The sequence below is a fragment of the Chamaea fasciata genome, unplaced genomic scaffold (genome assembly GCF_029207755.1).
Source record: "Chamaea fasciata isolate MVZ Bird 193981 ecotype frontalis unplaced genomic scaffold, bChaFas1.0.hap1 SCAF_3, whole genome shotgun sequence".
Lineage (NCBI taxonomy): Eukaryota > Metazoa > Chordata > Aves > Passeriformes > Sylviidae > Chamaea > Chamaea fasciata.
The window spans coordinates 11,747,491-11,759,937 of record NW_027094088.1 but is presented as its reverse complement, the minus strand read 5'-3'; the positions used below and the strand labels follow the sequence as shown (position 1 = coordinate 11,759,937).

At 41.6% G+C, this 12,447-nt stretch overlaps 1 protein-coding gene across 5 annotated transcripts in view; it reads right to left on the bottom strand.

Moving 5' to 3' along the window:
* Positions 1 to 12,447, bottom strand: part of LOC136286443 (sodium/potassium/calcium exchanger 3-like) — a 191,912-nt gene that overhangs the window by 63,185 nt on the left and 116,280 nt on the right. The gene's annotated exons all lie outside the window — the stretch shown is intronic.

Genomic DNA, 12,447 nt, shown 5'->3' with positions numbered 1-12,447 from the left:
GTTACTATATAACCTGAAAACAATAGCCTAGTCAGCTGAAGAAGAATCCCTTTTGATGGAATGATACCTTTCTGCTGGCTAAGAAACCAAAGGTCAAAATATAGCAAAATAGAAAAGTCTAAAGAGTAGTTTTTAGAGTTTAAAATATAACATAGTATGGTAATGTATTAGTTCTTATAGGCTATATGTAGATTCTATAGGATTTTGTGTCTTGTATTGGTTGGTCACTGTAAATTAGAATATTCATCACAAAAGAAGATATAATGCACCGTAAGAAGGACTTCGCTCTCTTACCTCTTCTCTTCGCTCTCTTATTTCTTAGCTCCTCTTCTGCTCCTATCACGGCTCCTCTCTACTCCCTGCTCTCTTGCTCTTTTACCTCTTCTTCCTGCTCTCTGACGCCCGCCCGCCACCTTGCTCCCTCGCTCCTTTCTCTTTTAACTCATACCCCCTTGTTATTTCTCCTGCTCTCTCTGGGACTTCCCTTCAGCCGAGGCTAGTGGCTGAAGGCAAGGCCCTCTTTACCCATGACCCTTGCAAATAAAACCACGTATTCCAGAATATCTCAGGTCAGCAGAATTCCTTCTCCCTGCCATCCGCAGATTCCACCTACATATCCACTCACATATTTTCATGATCATAGAACTGAAGAATGGCTTGGGTTGGAAACGGAAAAGGGTCTCATCCCAGCCCCCTGGCCACTTTCCACTATTCCAGGTTGCACCAAGCTCTGTCCAACCTGGCCTTGGACATTTCCGGGGATGGGGCAGCCGCAGCTTCTCTGGGCACCGTGTGCCAGGGCCTCATCACCCTCACAGGGAAGAATTTCTTCCTAATACCCAATCTAACCTCAACCCAGTCTTTGTCAGTTTGAAGTCACTCCCCCTTGTCCCACTTATAACATTTCTCCTCTGTGGCAGAGTATTATGTACATCAAAGCTTGTGCTCATTTTGCTAAGTGCTTCCACAAAAGCTTCAGCTGATTTCCAATAAGAGCAATTCTCTTTTCAGAGCTAGAGGAACACAAATTCTTTTGATAAATTCTTTTTCGTGTAATTCATTGAAAAAATTGGCATTTGTTTACCCAAAGCAACAGACAAATGGGGGAAAAAAGGCAGACAGATCTAAAAGTTGTTTGACCTTAAAAGTAAATAAGAGATAAGGACTGTGAGACAGAAAAGTGATCTTAAAAGAACTGCAAAAGCTGTGGATTTTTTAAACCCCAAATATCTTTTAGGCTCTTTACTACTAAAAAAATAAGAAAAGCAAATGTTAAATAGTTTGCACATCATGAACAAGGATAAAATATAGCTTCTTTTAATTCTAATGCAATAGCATTTTCTAGTTGTGTTTGTTGCATCACCAATATGCTTAATAGGTATCTCCTTGTAAGAAAATAACTCCTTATAATAGCAAGCAACAGTTTCATTATACCCTATGAAACGTTTTGCAAAGTAAACTGCTGTTCAGGAGGCAGCCAATGCCAAAGAAACTGCATCCTGCACTTCATAAAATCAACAAAAATATTTCCATTGATGGCCATAATTAGTTGAATGAGTGCAGCATAGGCCACTAAATGGTGTGCAAGAAGAATCTGTAAGATCAGGAGCGCCTTAGGCTGTTACTCCAAGCTCCATTTAAAAGCTGGTGCTGTGCACCTCAGCTTCAGCACAGGCTGAGGCATCAGGGCAGTGATTAAACAGGGAACAAATACCCCTCTCTTTATTGTGATGTTGTCCTCACACTCATCTTCCTCCAGACACATTTGAAATATAATATGTAACCTGTTCCACAAATCTAATGGTTTAGCTAGTAACTAAGGAACCAGATCATCAGAAATGTACCACACTACTTGGCACCTTGTTTTTTGGATAGCTCCCAGTGACAGCAGCAGCTCATTTCCAGTACACAGGCTGCTCTTCCTCTGAGCCGAGGAAGCTAAGTTAAATATAGAGTACTTCAGTTCTGCCAAGTCCGATGGTAAAGGCTAATATTTGAATTCCCCAATCAAAACTGTTGAGATGTAATCACCTGGGACACTTCTCAGTTTAGTTCTTAGCATTAGTTAGGAATAATTAGTTAGCATTAGTTAGGAATAATTTCACCCTTTCTTCTTTATTCACACTTTAAGCATATTACATGAAATAGTAATTTTGTGGACCACAAAAACTCAGGCTCTGTACCATTTTTTTTCTTTTTTTTTTTCAATTCTGTTAATAAAGTTTTCTTTATACCCTTCAAAGTTTTGAGCCTGCTTTACTCTTCTCCTAATCCTATCTCACAACAGAAAAAGAGTAAATAATTCTAGTAGGTGCATTGGTATTTAGCCAACATTAGACCCACTACATTAATTTGTACATTAGCCGAGAAATCTCAAATTAGCAAACCTGAAACCACTATACTCTATGTTCACATTTATCAAGGAGACAAATCTGAATAATGTGGCATCATCTTTAAAAGAGAAAGATGTTTTGGGATAGGAGGAAGCATATCTGTCCTCTTTGGCCTATGCACAGTCCAGAAGTACAAGCAGTTAATGCACTCTTGTGATTTACGAAATGGGCCTCACATTTGGTGAGAACTTTGATGTGTAATTAGTTTTCTTTCCCCATGACAATTGAGAACAATACTGCCCTATGTCAGAGTGTTTTCTCAAGGAGTGAATCACTCAGCAGTGAGAATTCCAGACATTGCATTGATGGGGGTGAGAGGAATGACAGACTTGTATTTACAAACAAGCAAAGGGTCTGCTGGTAGGTAAAACTAGCAGTGAGAGATAAAGAAACAATGGGAAGGGTTCCACTGATTGATGAATGGAAAAGAAGATATTTGCCTTTACAAACAAACTGTAGGTTTGCTGATAAATGAAATTGGATATTGAAAGATGAAAGAAACAATGGGGAAAACCCATAACTTCCATAAGAATTAAAAATTAACGGGGGGAGGGGGAGGGGGATTATACATTAAAGGGGAATTTTAAGTATTAGGCACTCCAGGAAGTCTGTAACTCTCAAGTACCTCAGCCAATGGGGAAAGGGAGAGGGAAAGGCGGCCAGGGAATTAGGAGAAATAGGAGGCTGCGTCCTCCAAAATTTGAGAGACCCCAGGGGAAATGCTCATTGGCCTCTCCCCTTATCTGAATAAAGTAAAAGGACTCCTCTATCTCCTTTTTGGACATAAACCTCTGGTGTTTGTAGATTAATCTTCCTAACAGAGGCAACCCACAGGAACCCCCCACTGGCACCAGGACATGTGCAGAGGAAAGAAAGGTGTGACCAGAGGAGGGGGACAAGGTCCTGAGCTCCTGATCAGCCTGGAGGGACGGCTGGACTAGCTGAACTCTGCAAGTCACTTCCAACCTCTGGTTTTTGCAAAGACAGGAAGCGGAAGGAATGAGGAAGTCTGTGTTTGGGAGGCTGGGTATTATTTTTGGTTGAGCTTTGGCTTTTTTTGTTTGCTTCTTTTGCAATACCAAGACATCAGAAGAAAAGCATGAATTTTTCTTACTCAGTTTCACACAGGAGTGGGAGCCCTCCACCAACACTCCAAAATCCACTTTTATGTTTCATCACACAGGAATTGCTAAATTTCCATAACCCAAAAGGAAGCGCTAAGTCAAAAAGTGTAATAGCAGCTTAAATAATTAATAAATCAGACTTTTAACTTTGTATTTATTAGCAAATGACAACACCTGAGCACACACTCAAACACAAACAGGGTGAAAAAACATCTAAACTTGGAGCAAACAAATTAATATACTGTTGGAGCTACATATCAACAGGAGGAAAAAATCTGGATATAAGTTTTTTACAGGGTCACCTTGACTAAACAAACCACAACTATTATTTATCTACCACTGGAAAATGTTCAAAAATACCTATGGGCAGCTCACCCAGTAAGTGACCTGCAAACATTTATCCAAATTTAAACAAATGGGGAAAAATTGCAGTGACTGAACCTGATTTTTTGCCTCCTAAAGTATGTACACTAAGTATTGTGGGTCAAGCTAGTGTGAAACCACTGAAATTCTTGGAACTTGAAAGGATCCATTTTCAAGCTGCTCATTTAAGAATGCAGAGCATCCCACATTCTGAACCACACCATATCAGCACCAAGTGACTAACCTGAGGGCACTCCAGCTGCAGGGGTGGATTTTTTTTCTGTTCAATAACAATTTTATTTGCATGTCATTACTTATATTTCCACTAGTGCTTTCTGACCAAGAGGTTAATGTAATCCAACAGACTGTACAAGGAAGATCACATGAGAGTTTTTGTGGTCAGGCTGTTTACTTTAAACACCTGGACATCAGATTTAATGGACAGTTTGCTTCTTTATTTACTCAGCACTCACTACTAATTTTTGAAGAATGGTGTTGATTGCTTTAAGAAGCACTTTTTGTAGTACACTTCCAATGTGGTTCCCCATCCTTGAGGGTGCACAAACAGGAAACCATGAGGCTGAGTACCAAGTAGAAGACTTATTTCTTAATTAACAAAAGAAAATATTTTCATTAGAAAATCTTTAAAAGATATCTTGACCTATTTGTTTTGGTTTAACCACAGAAGAGACTCCAAGAAAATTTTGCATTAATTAAACCAAGGTCACTGCTCTCCACATAAGGATGATCCATGTAATAACACTTCTGCCTATACCAGAGTTTTCACTGCCCTAACCTAGCTCAGATCCACTGGCAGTGAACAGATAAGCTGCTCGTTGTAGAAAGCTTGCATCACTGCTTGTCTTGGCTGTGGAGACAGGCTTGGGAACCGGGTTACCCCCACTAGGGATTTGACACCTTCTGCACCAGCACAGCACTGCTAACCTGAATTAAATAGAGGGAAAGCCATCACCAGGCTCAGAATGTTCTGGAACCACGCTTGAACTATACAAACTGGAAAAAGCTGACTGAGCCACGAATGTGTGCCAGCTCACTCCTGTAAAAGTGTGCCAACACAGCAAGAAGGATACACCCAAAGCACACGTTCTCACTGTCCTTCCTGTCAGCTGTGCCATATACACATCATAGGAGAAAGAATGCCTAGACAAAATGCCTACACTTATTTTGTGTTACTAGAATGTTAAAAACCAAAACAAAACGACAAATCAAATTCTGCAGAGAAAACCTCTATTTGGCCAGTCTATTTCTTGCCTGTTAGAGGATCTGGTTGGGGCCAGAGGGGAGGCATGAATAGGGCAATGTAACAGTTCTTCAGAACCAAGTCTGCAGATAGCATAATGCATGGTATTGCCCCTATCTGACCTATCTGGAAAAATCAGGAGGTCATTTTAAATTATCAAAATCATTTCAGACATTTGTACATTCCGCATAATGATCAGGTCCATAAGAGTGGTTATAAAGAGTGACTGTTCTATAAAATCCATGCACAACTTTGACCAACTATGCTCTGAAATATTAAGTTTTCTTTTTTTTTTTTAATACAACTACTGAACTACTGCTTATCTATGGGACTGGGGAGGTAGAGGGATTCACCTTGGAGATGTTTTCTTTTTGAGGGACAAGGGAGTACCAAATATTCAAATATTTAGAATCTATTCTAAATAAATCTATTCTAATCTAGTCTTAAATGTTTCTCTTCCATCCTATTTCTTTATGGAAAAAAAATAAATAGTGAAAACAAGGTTATGACACACAGCAATGAAACCCAGGAAATTCAAAGCTGATGGCTGTTAAAATATCTGTCTCAAGTTAATTCCACTCCTCTTCCTGTTTTCTACATACGCACCATGGGACTGGCAATGTTAGCCTCAACCAAACTTCCTGGCTCAGGTCCCAACCTGTGTAACTTTGAAGTCATGTAAGCACAGGTCACCTTTCCTGTCCTTGCGGTGCTCTTCTTGATCCTCCTTCCGAGGACAATTGTTCCCTCGGACTTCTCCCTGCAACTCGTCCCTCTGATAACCCCATCACCTTCTCTCACAGCTGACTTGTAAATTCAACAGCAGTGCAAGTTACTGCTGCTTTCCCAACCCTCTTCCCTTTTCCCATCACTAGCATCATTCTCTTAATCTGCTAATCCCAAGCAGCCCCAGACTCCCCTACCATAGCCCCTACACCCAGTTTGCCTTCACTCTTGCAGCTGAACCCCAGGGGATGAAGCCTCATGACTTTGCCAGCTTCCTTTCCTGAACCTCTAAGGTTTCCATCCAACCCAATCCCCCTGCTTTTCAGTTTTCACTGTTTTCTACTTCCTACTAAAGCCCCTCTCCTTTACTACCCCTTTTCCCCAAGCCACTTGCATAAGGATCCCAGGATTTCATATCCACAGAATCATAGAACAGTCTAGGTTGGAAGGGGCCCTAAAGGGCATCTAGTTCCAACCCCGCTGCCATGAGCAGGGACACCTTCCACTATCAGGTGGACACCATGCACGTTTCACAACACCTTCACTTTATGCAGGTTTGAGCAGCCTTCTCATCCCTTTCCCTTCTTCCATCACCCTTGTACTTAAGAAGGTGGACCAAGATCATCACAGCCTAATAACTCCCCATCTGCTTCTATTCTCCAATCCATCAAAAGGCCAGGACACATCCAGCACAGAGATAAAGAAGGAGGAATTAATGCCACAGCACCAGCTGGCTCTAACAGTAAGGAGAACAGCTCAAAGCCTCCCCCAGGTTGTCTTCTTACGGACTAGGAGGAATGAAGCTCCTCCCTAGGTTTTGGGATGAGCACTTTTCCCTCCTCTAACTTCTTTTTGAACCCCCAGTTGAATAGGGGATACCATCAAAACCAAAGTTTCCTTCCTCAGCAGGATCAGCAGTCACATCAAGACCCATTTGATTAGAACTAAAAAGTTTCTCATTACTCACTGGATTAATGAGTTAATAGAAACCCTAGCAGGGGAACTCCTGAAAAAAGAAGTGTGGGTGTTTAGTTCTTCTCTGTTAGTTTGCTTGTGTAAACAATTTGTTTTCTCTCTCCTAGGGCACTGTTTTGAAATAGGCTTTTTAGAAGGCAATAAACCTCATTTGTTGAAACAGTGAAACTGGGCCTAAGTACTGCCAAAAGCAGAGCATTAAAAACAGATTGGTGACTCCACATATTTACTGTACTGGGGGGTTACGTTATGTGCATAGGTCAGACAGTCTGTTGATGTCACTTTTTTCCTTTCGGATCTGAACCAAATGCAGTCAAACCAAGAAAGTAAGACAGCAGTCAGGTAACAGGCTGTTTCCTAGGTTTAATTCTTGCTGACACACCGGTACCAAAAGATTCCCATGACTGCTGGCAACAAATATTGGCAATCATTGTGTATGGGGAGCTTGGACTAAGCATAGTAAGACACACTTTACTTAGTCCTTTTAAAAATGAAAAAATAAATTCTTTAACAGCTAGTTAATTCCATCACTCTCCTTCTGCAGATAATAAAGAGGAAGCTGTCAATAGGTGAAAATACTTCTTAGGTTACACAGCACAGTTTCAAGACTTAACATGGCATTAGTTTATTGCTTCTACATCTGGTGCCAGTTATTTTTATACAGCTTCTTTGTACAAATTTGACAACATGGAAAAAACCCCTTCCACATCTATCAACCATTCTTAAAATAAACACCAACAAGTCCAACTCTGTCTTCTATATCTCAGCTATGACGTATCGCCCGCACAAACACAAACTCATGTCCCTGGGGAGTCACAAATCTCTCAAGCAACTTGACCTGCTGTGACTGAGCTAGGGGAACTCAATCCAGCCCTAAAATTAACCTTTTTGTTCCAAATCAGTCTGCCTTTGTTCCAAAACCATAGCACCAAAGGGCAAATCAAGGAGGAAACAAACATCTTCCACAGTTTGTGAACCATGACATAAAGTGGCCAGGACTGCTGTGCTCCATCTCTTCCTACTTGCAAAGTTCTATTCCTGCCTACTGGAGAAGGTGAACATGAACAATGCCCAGCAAGGAGCTGGCATCAGCTTCCCCCTCTGCTCTGTCCATCCTGCCAATGATGCCTTAGCCTAAGCTTCCTACCACTGCTTCTGTGTACAGCAAACACTGGCTACCCCGTGCTACTGGCACTGCAGAATTCTGCAGCAGGAGCTACTTGTTTGAAACCTGCATGTTCAGTGAACTTCTGACAATTTCTGCTTGTTAATCTCTTGATCAGAAATGGATTCCAAGCCCAGCAGCACCTTCAAACAGCTGTCATGCCCCTCAGCACCTTGTCACACAAAAGCACCTCTCTCCGATCTCCTAAAACACACAGCAAATCCACACAGAAACATTGCACAAACACATTTCACACCTACACATTAATTACACTATCATACTCAGGCCTGGAAAAGTTCAATTTGCCATTCTATGACCACCAAGGCTGCAATGTAAGAAACTCCCCCTAAGAAAATTTAATTTTGCCAACTGCCTCAGACATTTACAGGCAGCCTTGGAAGATCTAACCTTTATGTGATGATCATCCTATGGGCAGTTTGGAGTTAGCCTACACTTGCACACCACAGGCTCAAGGACTCAATGGCAAGGACTCAGTGCAGGTGCTTTGCTGAAATGGATCTGTAAGAGGAAGATTTAAGCCTTGTTGTGGTGAATTTGAAACGCAGGGAAAAGACCATAGCCTAGGAATGAGTTTAAATAGTCAAGCAGACAACCATGCTGCCTTCAGTTATAAGCTGGCCAACTTGAGACAAAAGCCTTTCAACTGACAACCAGGTTTCTGTGCAAGCCACCAGACAGTGCATGAATACAAGGAGAGAATTCCATAAAATGCTGGAAGAGTCACCCTTGCAGGCATCATACACAAACAACTTTGCCAAAACTTTACATGAGATACTCTTCTTCAGAGTTTGCATTCAGACTAAAAAGATGTGTAATATAGAAGTATCCTGAGTTGCAGTATAGGATGTGCCCAAAGTATGTACTCTATCACCATCTACATGAGCTGCTGAAACCAGGCGGGGCAGTGTTTTCCCAGGCCCCCTCCCTCTGAGCTATCTTCTGTTAATGGCCCATCAATGCCTTGCCACATGACTCATAGGTAACTCCCTTCGGGACCTATCCCTGTTGAATGGGCCATCAAGGACCCACTGCATGACTCACAGAAAGATATCATCCCATTGTGAGATGCTCTGCCCAGGGGAAGGAGCCAAGCATTCCCACCTGGATATAATCTGGGATTTGGGACAGTACAGGTGGCCCTTACCCACCAGATTCTCAGAGGACAAGAGCTACCAGACCTTTCTACGGGATCACTGCTTCAGGAAGACCACCTCATCTGGACTGCTTCCACCACCCTGCTCAGACTGTATTCTGACTCTGTCAGTGGTCTTTTGTATTATTGCATTTATTTTACTTTTTTTTTTCCTTTCTTCCTATTAAATTGTATTTCTGACTTGGAGTCTCTCACTGGTTTTGCTTTCAAACCACTACAGGATGTCAGAGACTGTGTATACAACTGGTGACTGACAAGGCCTGATATTTTATCTTTGTCTGGACCACTCCCTAGCTTCCAGAGTTAAACATGATCTGTTGGCCTGAATTACTGCTACTTCAAGAAAATGCATCAAACAGGAAAAGCATGAACAGAGAAAAACTACTGGATCATTCATAGCTAAAACTAGATATATAGAGTACAAATGCTTTGCTGGATGGAAACCTTACTGGCAAATGAGCTGAACCTACAATCTACCATTCTTAAATTTCCTGTCCTTCTAATGCACTGGATTTTAGTAAAATGTTCCAAAGGAAAGTTTCCACTAGCAAAATAAAGGCTGTCTTGCCATTCGGTTGGGCCCAAGGGCATGCCCTGACTTGACACAGGGCAAATGCCTGTAACCAGGATTACAATCTGATCCCACACAGCAAAGGAAATATCCCCACAGACCGAACAGTGCAGGGAACACAACATCCACCTGCACACGGGAACTGGAAGGCCCAAAAACAAAAACCTCAAGAGTCTCCCCATCACGACTGGTGCATTGCCTCCTAGCAGCAGTTTTAACCAAACTGATAAACACAGGCCTTTATGAAGGAAAAGGCGGTATGAAACAACATCCTGATATTCAAGACTACTTTCTTCAATTCACTGTTTCCAAGTTAGGGTCTCAATCCAGCAATCCTCAGTTAAACATACTACCCAGCTAACCCCAAGATTTCCTTAGTTTTACATTCTGTACTCCAGTGATGCAGCCAAAAGCCTGCCAGGAACATTATTGAGATTATGTGAACTAACATCCTTCTCATCACGATTAGAATACTGATAGTAACTACTGAAAAACAGCTCTGTATGTTCCCACTGTATGTTCTTAGAACACATAAAACAATGAAAAGCAACAAACAGACCAACAGTGGAACTGTCACACAGTATTATGCACCCCTTGCCCTGAAATAAACCTTAACTGAATTTAGACATAGCTCTCAGGGTGTCATACTAAAAAGGACAAAAAAAGCAGCTGCCTCCTCCTGCTCACTGTGGAGTAGTGAAAGCCATGGTTCTCTGCGACATGGCAAACAGAATGCCACCAGAAGCCCAGGAAGGCGCCCAATATGTCTGCCAAGAGAGTATACCACTCCAGCAAGCATCAAATCACTGCACATGGGAGTACACCACTCCAGCAAGGATCAAATCACACAGAATCCAGCTGGCTTCCAGAGCTGCTGTAAACCACATGGAAATACACCATAGCTATCACAGTGTATCACCATAAGTGATAGCTAACACATGCCCAGGCAATCATGAAATGCCAAGGGATGAAAAAACATTTTTCATATAAACATAAAAAAAAATGAGCCTGCACTATAATAAACCAAATATTTACTTTGGCAGATCATATCTTCTAGCAAAAAAAACTTGCAATAATGTTAAACATTTAAAGAGACATACTGCAAAACAGATGTTGAAAATATCTTTGTAGGACTTCCTGCCAAAGTGGAAGAGCTGTGCATCTATCAGTGTAACAAACATGAACTAAGAATTTTTATGGAACCACTAAACAGAAACTTTGAACTATCCAAAGGAAAGATGGCTGCTCGCTTGATAGCGAACTCATTTTTTCTTCTGCTAAAAATTCCAAGTACTAGAGTTTGCAGAGGATATACTACATAAATGAAGAACACCAACACAAGTTAGAACTGAGCATTTCTACCTAACTCCTCAAAGATAATTCCCTAAAGTTCCAGTTACTTAAAAGCAGTTTACAAAGACCAGCAGTAATTCCCAGTTCTAACACACATGCAGAGAAACACTTCAGGATGAGTTTTACTGCACCTCACCTACTATTTAAGTCAATTAAGTTCAAGTTACCAGCACATATTCTACTTCCACCTCCCAAAACTGAATTCTCATAAACTTCCAAAACAATCATCATTTGAACAGCTGATCCAGGAAAACCAAAGTAAAAAATTTAGGGATATGCTGTGGCACAGGTGTATTTACAACTTAAATAACCTAGAGCACCCTAAAGGTTCCCAGTCATACATCCAGACAGTTGTGGCCCTTAGCAAACACACCACAAGAACTCTGCTTCCTCCTCCCAAGCTATTCAGTGTGTCCAAAGTCTGATTTTTATTCTTGCATTAACTACCAAGAACTCTGTGAGCAAATAATTCCTTTTTAAATGCCCAGCTGTAGCTAAAATAGCTTATTACAACATCTACTGAGGGCTGATATTTCATAGTTGCCAATATCTAATTGCTTTCCTAAGAAATTACAGTCTCAGCAAGTTATGCAGCATAAAGCAAGCCAAGGCCCCAGCTGGCACAAGGATGCATATTTATTTTTGTGAAGGTTATGGTTTCGGTTTGTGGCTGCATTTAAAAAAACATCTGTTAAAAAATCAACTTCTTTGCAAAAGATGGTGAGCAGTTTCCCACACAAGCAGATCTAAAACTAGCAGCAGGCATCCCCAACCCTCAGTACAGGCTTTTTTTGATTCCTGAGTTAAAATTATCACAAGGCTCACTTACAGAACCAGCACAAAGCTGGAGTATATTGGCAGCACCTTGCAACACTGGCTCAGGCACACAGGTTGGGCTGGAACACAACAGCTGTGAATTCTGTCCACTGCTCCACACAGGAGAGACCCCCTGTGCCACAGCATCTAGCTTTTGCACTGAGGACCTGACTGGGCACCTGCAGGGCGGCAAGATAAAAGAGGGTACTTGTAAACAGCATTTCTCCAGGCACTGGCTCCCTGTGCTGCTCTGATCACTCACTCAGATCCACCTTCTGCCATCCTCACGTGCTCCGCGGCTCCAAGTCCTCACCTGAACATAGGAGCTGAGTCACTGTTGCCCTCGGTTTCCATTGTTCACTCTCAAACACATTTAAAGTCACGTCTTGGCATGTGCTCAAAAATCATCATCCATTAGGAGAAAATATTAAGCAAAGGATTTAGAGGAAGACAAGGCTGCAGATCCACAGGCAAGTTAAGAAGGCAATATCAGCATATCACAATACACATCAGCATGAAATCACAG